Below are 14,649 nucleotides of genomic sequence, written 5' to 3' on the forward strand. Positions count from 1 at the left end.
GCACTCACGCTTATCTTGCGCATTTTAGAGTATCCACTTTCACTTGTCTATGAACTGTTATAGGCAACCCAGAAGTCCATTTCCGCGGACACGGCTATTCGAATAGATGATGTTAACCCTGCAGGGGTGTACTTCGACACACACGCTCTCACCACTTACCGCCGTTTACACGACATGTACTCGGCAACCTTCAAGCGGAAGCCCAGCGAGGGTGTCGGCCACAGCCTACCTAAACACTCAAGTCTCTAGTCCAGGTTTATCGCCTATTCAGGTTCCATCCGCAGGGAGTCCGGCCGAGGTTTCCACATACGGCCCCGAACGATGTGTGCGGGGTTCCGAGACACCAAACGGGCGCCCGGCATGCCCGGCCACGTGCCTACCGCATCACAGCCCACCCCTCCGGTCAGCGCTGCCCACGGCCTCCAGCATACTACAAACACCAGAAACTACTTGCAACTCCTGGACAGAGGACAAGGGTGATTAAGAAGCCGAGAGGGTCCATTGGTTTCGGGCCCAATGCGTGGTAGTAACTGTATCATGGATCACAAACACAGAACTCAGTTCCTGAGGACGGCTGCAATGAGACAACCCACCATGTACTCCTACATGGCCTCTCACCGCTACCTTTACCAAAACGTGTTCACACACTTAGCTCACACACAGTAGGACATGTTCATCACCATTCCAACTCATCCCCGATGAATCAGACCTGACACAACTCTAAGCAATAGCAGGCATGACAAACAAGCATGAATGAGTAGGCACACCGGGGCTCAAACAACTCCTACTCATGCTAGTGGGTTTCATCTATTTACTGTGGCAATGACAGGTCATGCAGAGGATAAGGGGTTCAACTACCGCAGCAAGTAACAGATGAATCGTTGTTGTCCTAATGCAGTAAAAGAGAGCAGGAGCGAGAGAGAGTGGGTTTGTATCGGAATGGACAAGGGAGTTTTGCTTGCCTGGCACTTCTGAAGATATTATAGTTCTTCATCGGTGTCATCGATCACGTCATCGGAGCATCGGCTACTGAGAGGGGACGGTTACCGGCAAACAGAGAAGGACACAATCAATGCAATGCGACAATATGATGCATGGTCATGACATGTCAAGAATGTTATGATTTACACTAATGCATCTAGCAACAGTTTAAATGAGGTCCATATGAACTAAGGGTTCATATGCAAACTCCATATTTAGCATTTATAATGTCATTATCATGTTTTCACCTATACAGTAGGTATAACTTAGTTTGACATGCATGAAAATGATACAGATGGATAGATTGCATTTTTCTGATCATTTTTCATATTTAAATTATTTCATTCTGAGCTACGGTTGATTTTATATGATTTTTAGAAGTTTATACTATTTTCTGGAATTTTCTGAATTATTTTAAATCCAGAAAACCAATACTGCGTCAGCATGACGTCATCACTGCATCAGCGAGTCAACGGGCTGGCCAGGGACAAACCTGACCCGTGGGACCTGCCTGTCAGTGACTAACCTAACTAATCCAGATTAATTAGCGCTAAACTAATACTGATCTAGTTTAGTTAAGAGCATGGGCCCACACGTCAGTGACTCAGGGGGAGTCAAACTGGGGTCAAACCGGGTCAAACCCGCCGGCGACTCGACGCCGGCGAGGCCCGAGACGGCGGCGCGGCTCGGAAAACGCCCACAGGGCACGGACGAGGCCGTTCTTGGGCTCATTGGAGAGCTCTTGCAGGCGCACGTCGGGTGGTGGTGGCGGCCGGGCCTATGGTGGCCGGAGCCGACGACGGCGAGCTCCAAGGCGGCGGCCGGAGTTCGGACACGCACGGGTTTGATGTTCCGGTGCGCGGCAGGACCAGCTGGTGGTCGGGATCGTCTCCTAGGAGCAACCCGAGCACGATGACGCGCCCAGGCGCAGGCTACGGCGTCGGTAGCCATGACGGCGATGAAGCACGGTGCCGGCGAGCTTCGGAGCTCATGGGAACGACGTCTACGGTGAGGGATAGACCACGGGGTCAGGGGGAAACGGTGGTAGAGCTCACCGCGGTTCCGACGAGCAAGCTAGCTAGGTCGGGGAAGCACAGACGGCGGCGAATCGACGATGAAGTTGCCGGCGGCCGAATATTGAAGATGAGCTCGGGGACGGCGCTGCGGGGCTTCTGGCGGGGCGTGGCTCGGTGAGGGGGTCGAGGACGACGTCGCGGAGCTCGGGGATGCGTCGGAGAGGCGAGGGGGTGGCTCTGGCTATGGGTACGGCGATTGGCGGCGACGAGCTCCGCTCGGGCAGAGAGGAAGAGGGAGCAGAGGGGGGGAAGAGGTCGGGAGAGAGAGCAGCGAGTGAGGGAGAGGAGAGAGGGGTTGAGGGGAGTGTGTGGCGCCCTCGGGTGTCTCCAGCGGCGAGGAGGTAAGCAGGAGGTGGCCGGCGCGCGGCCAGCGTGCGGCAAGCACGCGCTCATCCTTCTGTCCAGGGAGGAAGACGACAGGGGGGGCTAGCTGGGCTGGGCCGCCACAGTGGTGGACTGGCCTAGCCACTTGGGCTGCAGGTAAGGCCCAGGTATCTCTCTTTTATTTCTGTCTTTAGTTTCTGTCTTCTATTTTCTTTCTCTGTTTTGGATTAGTAAAAATACTAATTCATTCTGTAAAATCCTGAAAATAATTGTGGGCACTTTTGACAATATTTCCAACAGCCCTCAACTAGTTTCAGAATTATTAGAGCATTTAAAATATTTATAGGATTTAAATGCCCCAATTCAAATACAATATGAGTTAATTCAAAAATCCAAAAATGACCTAGTAATATTGGCATCAGTTTTGGCAGAGGTTTTCACCTTTATCAAAAATCATGAACATTTTCAAAGGCATTTTGGGTTAATTGAAAATATTGTTTATTTGAACCTAGTTGAATGCATTTGGTGCTAGGGTTTCAACATCCCCATTTCAAGTTTCTTTGAAAATTAAACATGATGACATGAGGAAGAAGCAAAGTCAAACAAGGGCTGATCTGGGGCTGTGACAGTACCCAACAATATTAACTGTGGTTAAGTAGGGCAAGACGTGAAGCATAATAAAACTATCTATTTAAGCAAGTTTAAATGAGGCCGGAAATAACAAATAACAAATCTGGAAAATCCTCATGTCCATATTTTAGATTTGGTACTGTTCTGCCATAAACCATATTTTATTATTGTTAAACAGTAAAATAAAGTGTACCAAGTTAAACTAGGCATTTTTCTACCCCATTTACATATAAAGTTTATTAAATTTGGAGCTACGGTTATTTAGTTATGAAATAAATCATTTTAACATGGCATTTATGCAAAATTAAACAAACAGCAAGTTTAAACATTTTAACATGGATGAAAACAACATAACATGAAACTAGACAGAAATCTAAGCATTTTTCATATATAATGTTTTTACATATGATGCACTATTAGAGAGTTATTATATGCATGATGTTTGAGGGTTTTCTACAATTCTGCCAACTCTGGATAATTAGACAAATTCACAGGGCTCGGAAAAAACATAGGCGGGCTGAATCTGGAACAGGGGCCGAACAGGGCAGGCGCTGGGGGCGGCTCACCATGGGCCACTGGGCCGAATCTGGAGAGGAAGCGACCCAGGGGGGCGCTAGAGGCAGACGATGTGGCCCATCCGGGCGGCCACGCACAGGCGAAAGAGCGGGCGAGCGAGCTCCTCTGCTCGTCAGGAAGCAGGGCAGCGACGGCTCAAGCAGGTGAAGCAGGGGAGCGGCAGCGCGATGCAGGGGGGCGCGGCGCGGCGACGAGGACCTGCCGGATCTGGCGAGACGGTAGGGGCGCGGGGATGGCGGAGCTTGGCGCGGATCCAAGGCGGCGATGTCTACCTGCAGAGGGCGTCGCGGCGGGGTCAGAGAAGCTCAGAGAAAGGCAAGCGGGAGGGGAGGAAAGGAGCAGGGGCTCGTCGACGGGACCTGCTGGCGAGGTCCGTCGTGGCGAGGCAGCGGAGCCGGGCGGAACCAGAGACGGAGGGAGTCGGCGGTGGAGAAGCTCCAGGCAGCGTCGCTGTCTCCTGTTTGAGCAAACAGAGAGGGAGAGATGTGAGGTGAGGGAGAAAGACAAGGAAGGGAGAGGAAGGCGGTGGGGTGCGGGAGCGGCCCGGTTCGCGGATCGCCGGTGGAGGAGCGCTCGGGCGCTGCTGCTGCTCCAAGCGGCAGCCACGGTTCCCTGCGAGGAACAACAGGATGGGGAGGCATGGTCAGGGAGGAGCAGCGGGGAAAAGAGAGGAGGCACGGGGAGCGGCGGCATGACCTGGTTGCTGCTGCTTCTTGCCGGCGTCGCGCCGGGCGCACGAGACAGGCGCGAGGAGGACGGGGCTCCGCTGGGATGAGGGAGGAGGCGCACGGCTGCTGGTGGTCTCAGCACAAGCAGAGGGCTTGGGCGATTCGGCGTGGCGCAGCTGGCTGGTTGTGCAAGACGAGGAGGTAGATGGTTGGATGGATCGGGAGGGGATCCCGATGTGGAGAGGACGAGGGGGGGTGGCGACGCGATGGATGGAATGGATGGATGGGACAGGAGGCCTAAAAACTAGGGTTGCCCGCTATATATACCAAGTGGATTTGAATAGGGGTCGTTCGGGTCCCTCCGATCATAATCGAACGACCCGAAATAAATAGGTTAGGGAGACCTAAAGAGAAACCAAAAATGTTTTATAGATATTTGGAGATGATCCGGACCCATCGGTAACGACAGCCCGGTTCGGGTACGGGGAAGTTTCGGACACGGGCGAGGGGTCGGTGCACTGTGCAAAGAGGAGTTAGGCGAACGATGTCAAGAGGGAAGCGAAAACCCAGTTGGTCTGGAATGGTCAACAAAGGCAAGGGGGGACACGGCAACTATGAGCGGATGCAAGTTTGGAAACAATGACGGCAGCAGAGTGCCGATGCAATGCGAATGATGCGATGATGAATGCAACAAGCAAATAAAACACACAACAACAACGAAATAACTGGAAGGCTTCTGAAGCGTCGGTCTCGGGGCATTACAATGCTTTGGCCACAATGGTCCGAGAGGACGCATGGTGACCACAGGTCCCCGAGTGGATGTCGTTGAGGATCACTCGACCTTCTTCTAGTGTTATGCATTTCTGGCAGACTCCAGTCACACTTTCTCTGAACAGCTGTCCTCTTATCACAGTAAAGGCTTTGGATCGACGTACGATCTGTCGAGCCTCTTCTTCATCCTCTGGGAGTTCCTTCCTAAGAATGTACGGTATTGTCCAGTCGGGGGTGATCACCAAAACCTCCATGATCAAGTCGACCACGGCTGGGACTTCGACTTCAGTCGGATCAGTGGCACTCTTTGGTTGTGGGGGCTCTTCAGTGAAAGGATCTTCTTGAACTGAAGGTGTATGAATATGTTCCAAAAACACATTGTTGGGAATGGCCTCCCTCTGGAACCTATCTTTGCCAAATCATCAGCTGCTTGATTTTTCAGTCGGGGTATGTGATGGAGCTATAACCCCTCAAACTTCTTCTCTAACTTTCTCACTGCATTACAATAGCTAGTCATAGCTGGGCTTCTGACGTCCCACTCCTTCATTACTTGATTAACCACTAAATCCGAGTCACCGTAGACCATAAGGCGACGGACGCCGAGTGAAATGGCCATACGCAACCCGTACAGAAGTGCTTCATATTCAGCTTCATTTTTGGAGGAGTCAAAATGAATCTGGAGAACATAGGTGAGTTTGTCACCTCGGGGGGATACCAATACTACCCCAGCACCGGAACCATTCAGCATCTTGGATCCATCAAAGAACATGGTCCAATGCTCCGAGTGAATCTGAGTCGACAGTTGCTGTTCGACCCACTCGGCGAGGAAATCTGCTATTGCTTGGGACTTGATAGCTTTCTTTGCCTCAAACTTGATATCCAATGGAAGGAGTTCAATCGCCCATTTAGCCACTCGACCAGTTGCATCTCTGTTATTCAGAATTTCTGACAATGGTGCGTCGCTGACGACTGTGATGGAGTGATCAGAGAAATAGTGTGCAACCTTCTTCGTGCTCATGTAAATCCCATAAACAAGCTTCTGATAATGTGGATATCTTTGCTTGGATGGAGTCAGAACTTCAGAAACATAGTATACCGGGCGCTGAACTTTATAGGCTGTCCCTTGTTCTTCCCGCTCGACCATGAGTACAGTACTGACAACTTGTCCAGTGGCTGCAATATAAAGCAGTAAAGGTTCTTTGCTGATTGGGGCAGTAAGCACCGGCTGGGTGGAAAGCAGGGCTTTGAGCTCTGCAAACGCTGCGTCAGCTTCGTCAGTCCACTCGAACTTGTCAGGTTTCTTCATCAGTCGGTAAAGAGGCAATGCCTTTTCACCGAGACGAGAAATGAATCGACTCAGGGCGGCCAAACAACCAGTGAGCTTCTGAACATCATGCACACGCACATGTCGTTTCATTCGGAGGATGGCACCAACTTTCTCCGGGTTTGCGTCGATCCCCCGTTCGAAAATGAGAAAACCGAGTAATTTACCTCCTGGAACTCCGAATGTGCATTTTGACGGATTAAGCTTGATATCATATCTTCTCAGGTTGGCAAAGGTTTCAGCAAGGTCAGTCAGCAGGTCGGAACCTTTACGCGACTTGACCACAATGTCATCCATATATGCCTCCACATTCCGACTGATTTGAGTGAGCAAACACTTCTGAATCATCCTCATAAATGTGGCTTCGGCGTTCTTGAGGTCGAATGGCATGGTGACATAACAGAAACACCCGAATGGAGTGATGAAAGCTGTTTTTATCTCATTGGGTCCATACAGTCAGATCTGATGGTACCCGGAATAGGCATCTAAAAAAGACAAACGCTCACACCCCGCGGTCGAGTCGACGATCTGGTCGATGCGGGGGAGAGGAAAATGATCTTTCGGGCAGGCCCGATTGATATGCTTGAAGTCGATGCACATGTGAAGTGAATCGTCCTTCTTGGGGACCATGACAACATTGGCGAGCCACTCGGAGTGGTAAATCTCTCGGATGAACTCAGCTGCCAGGAGCCGAGCCACTTCCTCACCAATTGCTTTTCTCTTCTGTATGGCGGACCGTCGAAGATGTTCCTTGATTGTTTTACTTTCGGGTCGACTCGCAAACGATGCTCAGCCAGTCCCCTGGGTACACCCGGCATGTCAGAAGGTTTCCATGCAAAGATGTCCCAGTTCTCACGGAGGAACTGGATGATCGCTTCTTCCTATTTGCTGTCGAGTGATGTTGAGATATGAGTAGGAGCAGCATTAGGATCGGTCGGGTGAATATGAATCGGCTTGGTTTCACCGGACGACTGAAATGCAGAATCAGTGGCAGGCTTCTTGGAGCGCAGCAAATCACTCGGATCTGCATTCTTCCGGTATTCTTGCATTTTGACTCCTGCCATTTGTGCATCAGCTATTTTTGAGCCCTTCTGGAAGCACTCTTCTGCCTTCTGCTGATTGCCAGTGATAGTGATCACTCCTCTGGGACCAGGCATTTTCAATTCCAGGTACACGTAACATGGTCGAGCCATGAAACGTGCATAGGCAGGCCTACCCAGAATAGCATGATAAGCACTCTGGAAATCCACTACTTCAAATGTCAACTTTTCCTTGCGGTAATTCTTGGAATCACCGAAAACCACATAAAGGGCGATTTGGCCGAGTGATTCAGCCTTCTTACCAGGTATAACGCCATGGAAACTCATATTGCTTTCACTAAGTTTGGACATCGGAATGCCCATTCCCTTCAAGGTTTCAGCGTAAAGGATATTCAGGCCACTACCACCATCCATTAGCACTTTAGTCAGTCGAGTGCCTTCAACAACTGGGTCAACCACCAACGCTTGCCTCCCAGGGGTGGCTATACGTGCTGGATGGTCAGACTGGTCGAATGTGATGGCAGTCTGGGACCACTTCAAATAACTTGGTGTTGCGGGAGCAACCATGTTCACTTCTCTATTGATAACTTTCAGTCGACTTTTGCTCTCAACATCAGCAAAAATCATCAAAGTGGAATTGACGTTGGGAAAACCATCATCATCTTCTTCCTTATCCTCACCCTTGTCCGACTCCTTTTCCTTCTCATTGGGTTGTTTCTCTCGGAACTGCTGGATCAGGAGTCGACATTGTCGAGTGGTGTGTTTAGGGTAAATGAGATTACCCTCTTCATCTTTCTTGGTATGAATGTGGCATGGTAAATCCAACACATCATTTCTGACTTGATCTTTCACTTTCTTAGGGTTCCAGGGCCCTTTGGGCTTCCCCTTGAACTTTCCTTGAGCCACAACTAAAGCCTCACCAGGAGTAGCTGGCTCGGCCTTGCGCTTCTTGTTTCTGATTGGAATTCCCTCCTCCGGTTTCCTGGGTGACTATTTTGTGCTTGCCACTCCGGAGTCGGTCTTCTTCTTCACCGTTAGTGTATTTGGTGGCAATCTCCATCATCCGAGTCAGGGACATATCCCCTGTCCGACCGAATTTCAGATTCAACTCTCGATATTTAACACCTTCCTTGAAGGCACAAATCGCTTGGTGATCTGACACATTCTCCACTGTATGGTGCAACGTAATCCATCTCTGGATATAATCCCTCAGGGTTTCATTCGGCTTCTGCACGCAGTGCTGCAATTCTGTTAACCCTGCCGGCTGTTTGCAAGTACCCTCAAAAGTTCTAACAAACACTCGGGCGAGTTCTTCCCAACTGTATATGCTGCCAGGTGCCAACTGAGTCAACCATGCTCTGGCCGAGCCTTCCAACATCAAAGGAAGGTGCTTCATGGCCACTTCATCATTGCCGCCACCGATCTGTATAGCCACTCGGTAATCCTCAAGCCAAGTGACAGGCTTGGACTCACTAGTGAACTTGCTGACTCCAGTCGCCAACCTGAAGTTGGGAGGAATCACTGCAGCCCTGATGGCTCTGCTGAAGCACTCTGGTCCTGAAACATGCACTCTGCTGCCAGTCGGGTGATCTCTGTCATGACCCTCTCTGTGTGATCTGTTCCTGTCAACCAGACCTTGAACGAGAATAGATCTCGCATCAAAGCCCAGCTCCCTGGGGTCGACTAGAATTCTTCGCCCGCCATTGTGAGGGCGTCTGTCATCGTGCTGCCGAGGCACATACGACCCACTCCTCGGGGGAGGCATGGGCACTCGACGACGGTCATCGTGGTCGAGTCGATGATCATACTGCTCGCGGTTTGTACTGATCTTGCCGGTACCCACGTCTCTCATGCCGCGGGAACGATCTTGGGCTGTGAGCCGACTGAACTGTGTCTGCCATCACAGATCTGCTATGAATCCTATTCCGCGACTGAGATACTGCTATGTTCTGCTCTCTTGCTGCCCGGAGTAAAGCCCGGATCTGCATCAAACCTCTGCCAGCTTCCGACTGGGAAGGCTGAATCGACTCTGCTATTCGGGCTGCAGCTGTGAGATTTTGAATCGGAGTTCGGTATACCTGAGTTTGGGGCGGAAAAAGCTGTCGTCGACTGGACTCAGGAATCCGCTGTCAAGCACACTCGTCGAGTGCATGTTGCCGATTTTCCAGTCGAGTGCGCTCAGCCAAGTTGGCCAGGCGCGCCTCCTCCAAGGCCCGGGCCTCGGGGGTTTCTCCAATGATAGGAGTGTGAAGTGCATCCATATTGCGGCGGCGAAGCTCTTCCCTCTGCTGCGAAGAAAGGGGCTCGGGGCGGTACTCCTCGTGAGCGCGTGACGGATCTCCGCCGCCATCGCCACCGTCGTCGCGGGGGAAGCTAGGAGGATTGCGTGGTCCGTTGACCATCAAGACTTCTGCCGCGGGATCGCTGCTGTTGCACTCGAATGCAGTCTCGACGGAGCCAGTCGAACAGGCCGTAGAGAGTCCCGTCGGGCTCGATTGCCGCGACTTGTGGGGTGGCCGACTGACGGGCCACCGCGTGTCTCACCCACCGCTGGAGCCGCGACCGACCGGAACACTTGCGCCGGCGAACAGCGGGGAGTGAGGACACCACAGGAGCCGACCGATACTGGGTCGACGGCTGCCGGAGAAGGACGCCGCGGACGCACGCGCGAAAGTGCGTCGCCCCGCGGACGGGGAGCGCCTCGACGTCGAGTGGAGCCTCTTGAAGCCAGGCGGAGTCGTCAGCGACGAAGACGAGCGCGCCGAGACGGATCTCGCGGCCCTCAGCCAATCCAAAGCTGGAAACCATGATGATGGGAATCGGAAAAATTACAACTTCACCAAAAAGTCGCTAAGACACCCGCCCCACGGTGGGCACCAACTGTCGTGGATCTAAGACTGACAGTAGAATGGGGGTAGGTATTAGGAGGCAAGATCCTAGCTATGGCAAAGTTGTACACACGAGTTTTACAAGTTCATGCCCTTCGCAGAGGAAGTAATAGCCCTACGTCTCGGAGCCCGGAGGCGGTCGACTGAATTATGCGTGTGTGTTACAGGGGGTGCCAACCTTTGTGCCAGTGGAGGGGGTGGCTTATATAGAGTGCGCCAGGACCCCAGCCAGCCCACGTTACAAGGAGTTCAATGTACATAAAGAGGGAGCGTTACAGGTAACGTCCATAATAAAGTGGCATAAATGATCATTAAGTCTATGAGTAACGCCCGACCGCTACTGTGCAGAGTGACTTTGGATCCTCTGTCTGTCGAGTGGTTTCTGTTACGGTCGAGTGACATCGAATCTTCCGAGTGGAATGCTTCTGGTCGAGTGGATGCTGTTATCCTTTGAATACTTCTGACTTTAAGGTGATGTCCTAGGGAAGGGTGTCTAGGGTAGGCCTATGACCCTACCCTAGGTACATAGCTTCATCACCGGGAGCTGAAGAGAACGAGGGAGACGAAACAAACAGGCAGGCGTGGCGTGGCGGGGCGGGCGGCGGAGGAGGAGCGCGCGTGGATGTCCCTCTTGTTCTCATCCTCATACATGTGGAGAAAGAGCCTCCCTTATAAAGAGGTCCATCTCCCTCTAAACTAGCAATGTGGGACTAAAATTTAGTTCCACCTCTTGCCTTGCACGAATGGGCTGCGTGGGCCTCTAGGATTTATTAGGAATTTCTGAAACTACTATTGGGCTAGGCCCAAAATAGACAAAATTCCAGCAATCCCCCACCAGATCCCAGAGGCACACAAAATTTGCCTTTGGTTCCAAAACACTGTTTTATATACTGGTACTGCAATGGAGACTGTTAAGTTGAACTTCCACCTAGAACTCTATGCTACACTAGTAAGCAACTTGAACAGTGGACTGGGCCTTGAACTGCAAGTTTTCTGCGAATCTAGCTTCACATAAAGCCTTGACCGATACGTGGCTACCGTGGGTCTTCCCCGCGGGTGGAGCTTATGCGTCATACTCCGAGACCTTTCATGAGTTTACTAGAGAGAACCCTACTCTCATAGATTGCAACGTTTAACAATCAGACTCATATAGGTGTGTTCTTCAAAAGATGTTCTGCAGGACAACATCTCTGCTTAAATGAGCCACTTAGAACACATTAAGATATACATCAACCTGCCATGCAGTTTTAGGAGAGTATTGCATCTTCATGGAGTGGTATTGTTGATAGTAAGGATACTCTCCTCTCAGTTGATCAACAACTTGTCTTCCACATCTAATTCACGGGATCTCTGATCACAAAGAAGAGGTTACCACTATGAACAAATCATATTGTGGGTCTCATACCCATCTCCCTCGATGCATTATCTATCACATTACGTGATAGACCCTTAGTAAAAGGATCTGCCAGATTTTTAGACGTTTGGATATAATCCAATGCAATAACTCCGGAGTTTCTCATTTTCCTGACAGACTTGAACCTTCTCTGAACGTGTCTTGATGACTTCATGTTATTCTTTGAGCTGCTCACTTTCGTGATCACAGTTTGCTTGTCGCAGTTCATAAGGATACCCGGTACAGGTTTCTCAACAACCGGCAAGTCATTCAAGAGCCCGCGAAGCCAATCTGCTTCGACCGTAGCTGTATTAGTGTTGTGAGTTCTGCTTCCATTGTTGACCTCGTAAAGATTGTCTGCTTGCAAGACTTCCAAGAAACAGCGCCACCTCCATGAGTGAATACATAACCGCTCGTGGCCTTTATCTCATCAGCATCTGAGATCCAGTTTGAGTCACTATACCCTTCAAGCACCTTTGGGTGCCTGGTGTAGTGAATTCCATAATTCGTAGTGCCTTTCAGATAACGCAAAACTCTCTCTAGAGCTTTCCAATGCACATCTCCTGGTTTTGAGACAAACCGACTCAGTTTGCTAACAAAAAAAGAGATGTCAGGTCTTGTAGCACTGGCTAAGTACATAAGCGAGCCAATAATCTGAGAATATTTCAATTGATCTCTAGCAATTCTTCGATTCTTTCGAAGTAACACACTCGCATCATATGGTGTTGGAGAGGGCTTGCAGTCACTATAGCCAAAGCGACTCAAGATCTTTTCCACATAGTGAGATTGAAGCAATGTAATCCCACCATCATCGTCTCTCAACAACTTGATGTTCAGAATGACATCAGCCACTCCTAAATCCTTCATCTCAAAACAACGAGATAGGAAATACTTGGCCTCCTTAATAACATTCAGATTTGTTCCGAAAATCAGTATGTCATCAACATACAAGCAAAGGATAACTCCCTCGCCCCCACCATGGCGATAGTACACACATTTGTCAGCTTCGTTTACAACAAAGCCTGCAGCTGTTAAAGTTCTTTCAAACTTCTCATGCCACTGTTTAGGTGCTTGCTTGAGTTCATACAAAGACTTCAGCAACTTGCGCACTTTTCCTTCCTGACCATCTAGTACAAACCCATCTGGTTGTTCCATATAAATTTCCTCGTCCAACTCTCCATTTAGGAAAGCGGTCTTAACATCCATTTGATGAACGAGAAGACCATGTGAGCCAGCTAGTGAAAGTAGAACTCGAATAGTGGTCAGTCGAGCCACAAGTGAGTAAGTATCAAAGAAGTCTTCTCCTTCCTTTTGGGTATAACCCTTAGCCACGAGCCGAGCCTTGTACTTTTCAATAGAACCATCAGGCCTAAGCTTCTTCTTGAATACCCATTTGCATCCTATAGGTTTGCACCCATAAGGACGATCAGTTATCTCCCAAGTTTCATTCGCCAAGATGGAATCCATGTCGCTACGAACCGCTTCCTTCCAGTAGTCAGCATCTTCAGATGCATAGGCCTCTGAAATAGAACTGGGAGTGTCATCTATGAGATACACAAGAAAATCATCACCAAAGGACTTTGCAGTCCTCTGTCTCTTGCTCCTAGTGGGAACTTCATTGTTCTCCTCCACAGGACTTCCAAAGTGTTCCATCGAAATGGCAGGTTCGGTAATTGTAACTAATTCGATGAACTAGGCATCTCCTGATTAGATGAGGTAGCCATATCTTTCGTGGGAAAGATATCTTCAAAGAAAGTCGCATCATTCGACTCCATGATCGTACCGACATGCATGTCAGGTACCTCAGATTTAGAAACCAAGAATCTATAACCAATGCTATGAAAAGCATATCCCAGGAAAACACAATCCACGGTCTTTGGTCCAAGCTTGCACTTCTTTGGAATTGGCACATTGACTTTCGCCAAACAACCCCAGGTTCGTAGATAAGAGAGTTATAATCTTTTCTTCTCCCATTCCTAGAATGGAGTTATCTCTTAATTCTTTGTAGGAACTCGGTTTAGGACATGACATGCAGTCAATATCGCCTCCCCCCACCATGCCTTGGAGAGACCCGATGTGTCTAACATGGCGTTAACCAAATCAGTTAGAGTACGGTTCTTTCTTTCGGCCACCCCATTTGACTGAGGTGAATAGGGAGGCGTCCTCTCATGGATTATACCATGTTCCGCACAAAAAGCATCAAATTCATTGGAAAAATACTCTCCACCATGGTCGGACCTAAGCCTCTTGCTTTTCCGATCAAGTTGGTTTTCCACTTCAGCTTTATAGATCTTGAAAAAGTTCAAAGCCTCATCCTTAGATTTTAGAAGATACACACGGCAGTGTCTAGTGGAGTCATCAATTAACGTCATGAAATATTTCTTTCCACCTTTTGTCAAAACACCATTCATTTCACATAGATCTGAATGTATGAGCTCTAGGGGTGCAAGATTTCTCGTTTCCGCAGTCGTATGAGACTTACGAGGTTGCTTAGCTTGCACACAAACTTGACAGTGGTGAAACTAGGGATTAAGTTCAACTTCGCTAGTCGCGACATGCAACCAAAGTTAACATGACAAAGACGTGAATGCCACACATTTGATTCACTATTGTTGCAAACATGATTAACAACTTTATTGCAAACGTCTGACAAGGATAAACGAAACAGGCCTCCTGACTCATAGCCTTTACCAACAAAAGTTCCATACTTGGATATTACAAATTTATTCGACTCAAAGACAAGCTTGTAGCCATCTCTACACAGAAGAGATCCGCTAACAAGATTTTTATTGACGGAGGGGATATAATGCACGTTCTTCAGTCGCACGATCTTCCCCGAAGTAAACTTCAGATCGACCATGCCAACACCAGAACAGAAGCACTTGAACCGTTGCCCATCAGCATGGTTGAAGTTCCTGCGGTCTGATAAGAGGAAAACATGGAAATATCACCGCATACATGCACATTAGCACCCGTGT

Source organism: Aegilops tauschii, chromosome 7, assembly GCF_002575655.3.
Source record: "Aegilops tauschii subsp. strangulata cultivar AL8/78 chromosome 7, Aet v6.0, whole genome shotgun sequence".
NCBI lineage: Eukaryota > Viridiplantae > Streptophyta > Magnoliopsida > Poales > Poaceae > Aegilops > Aegilops tauschii.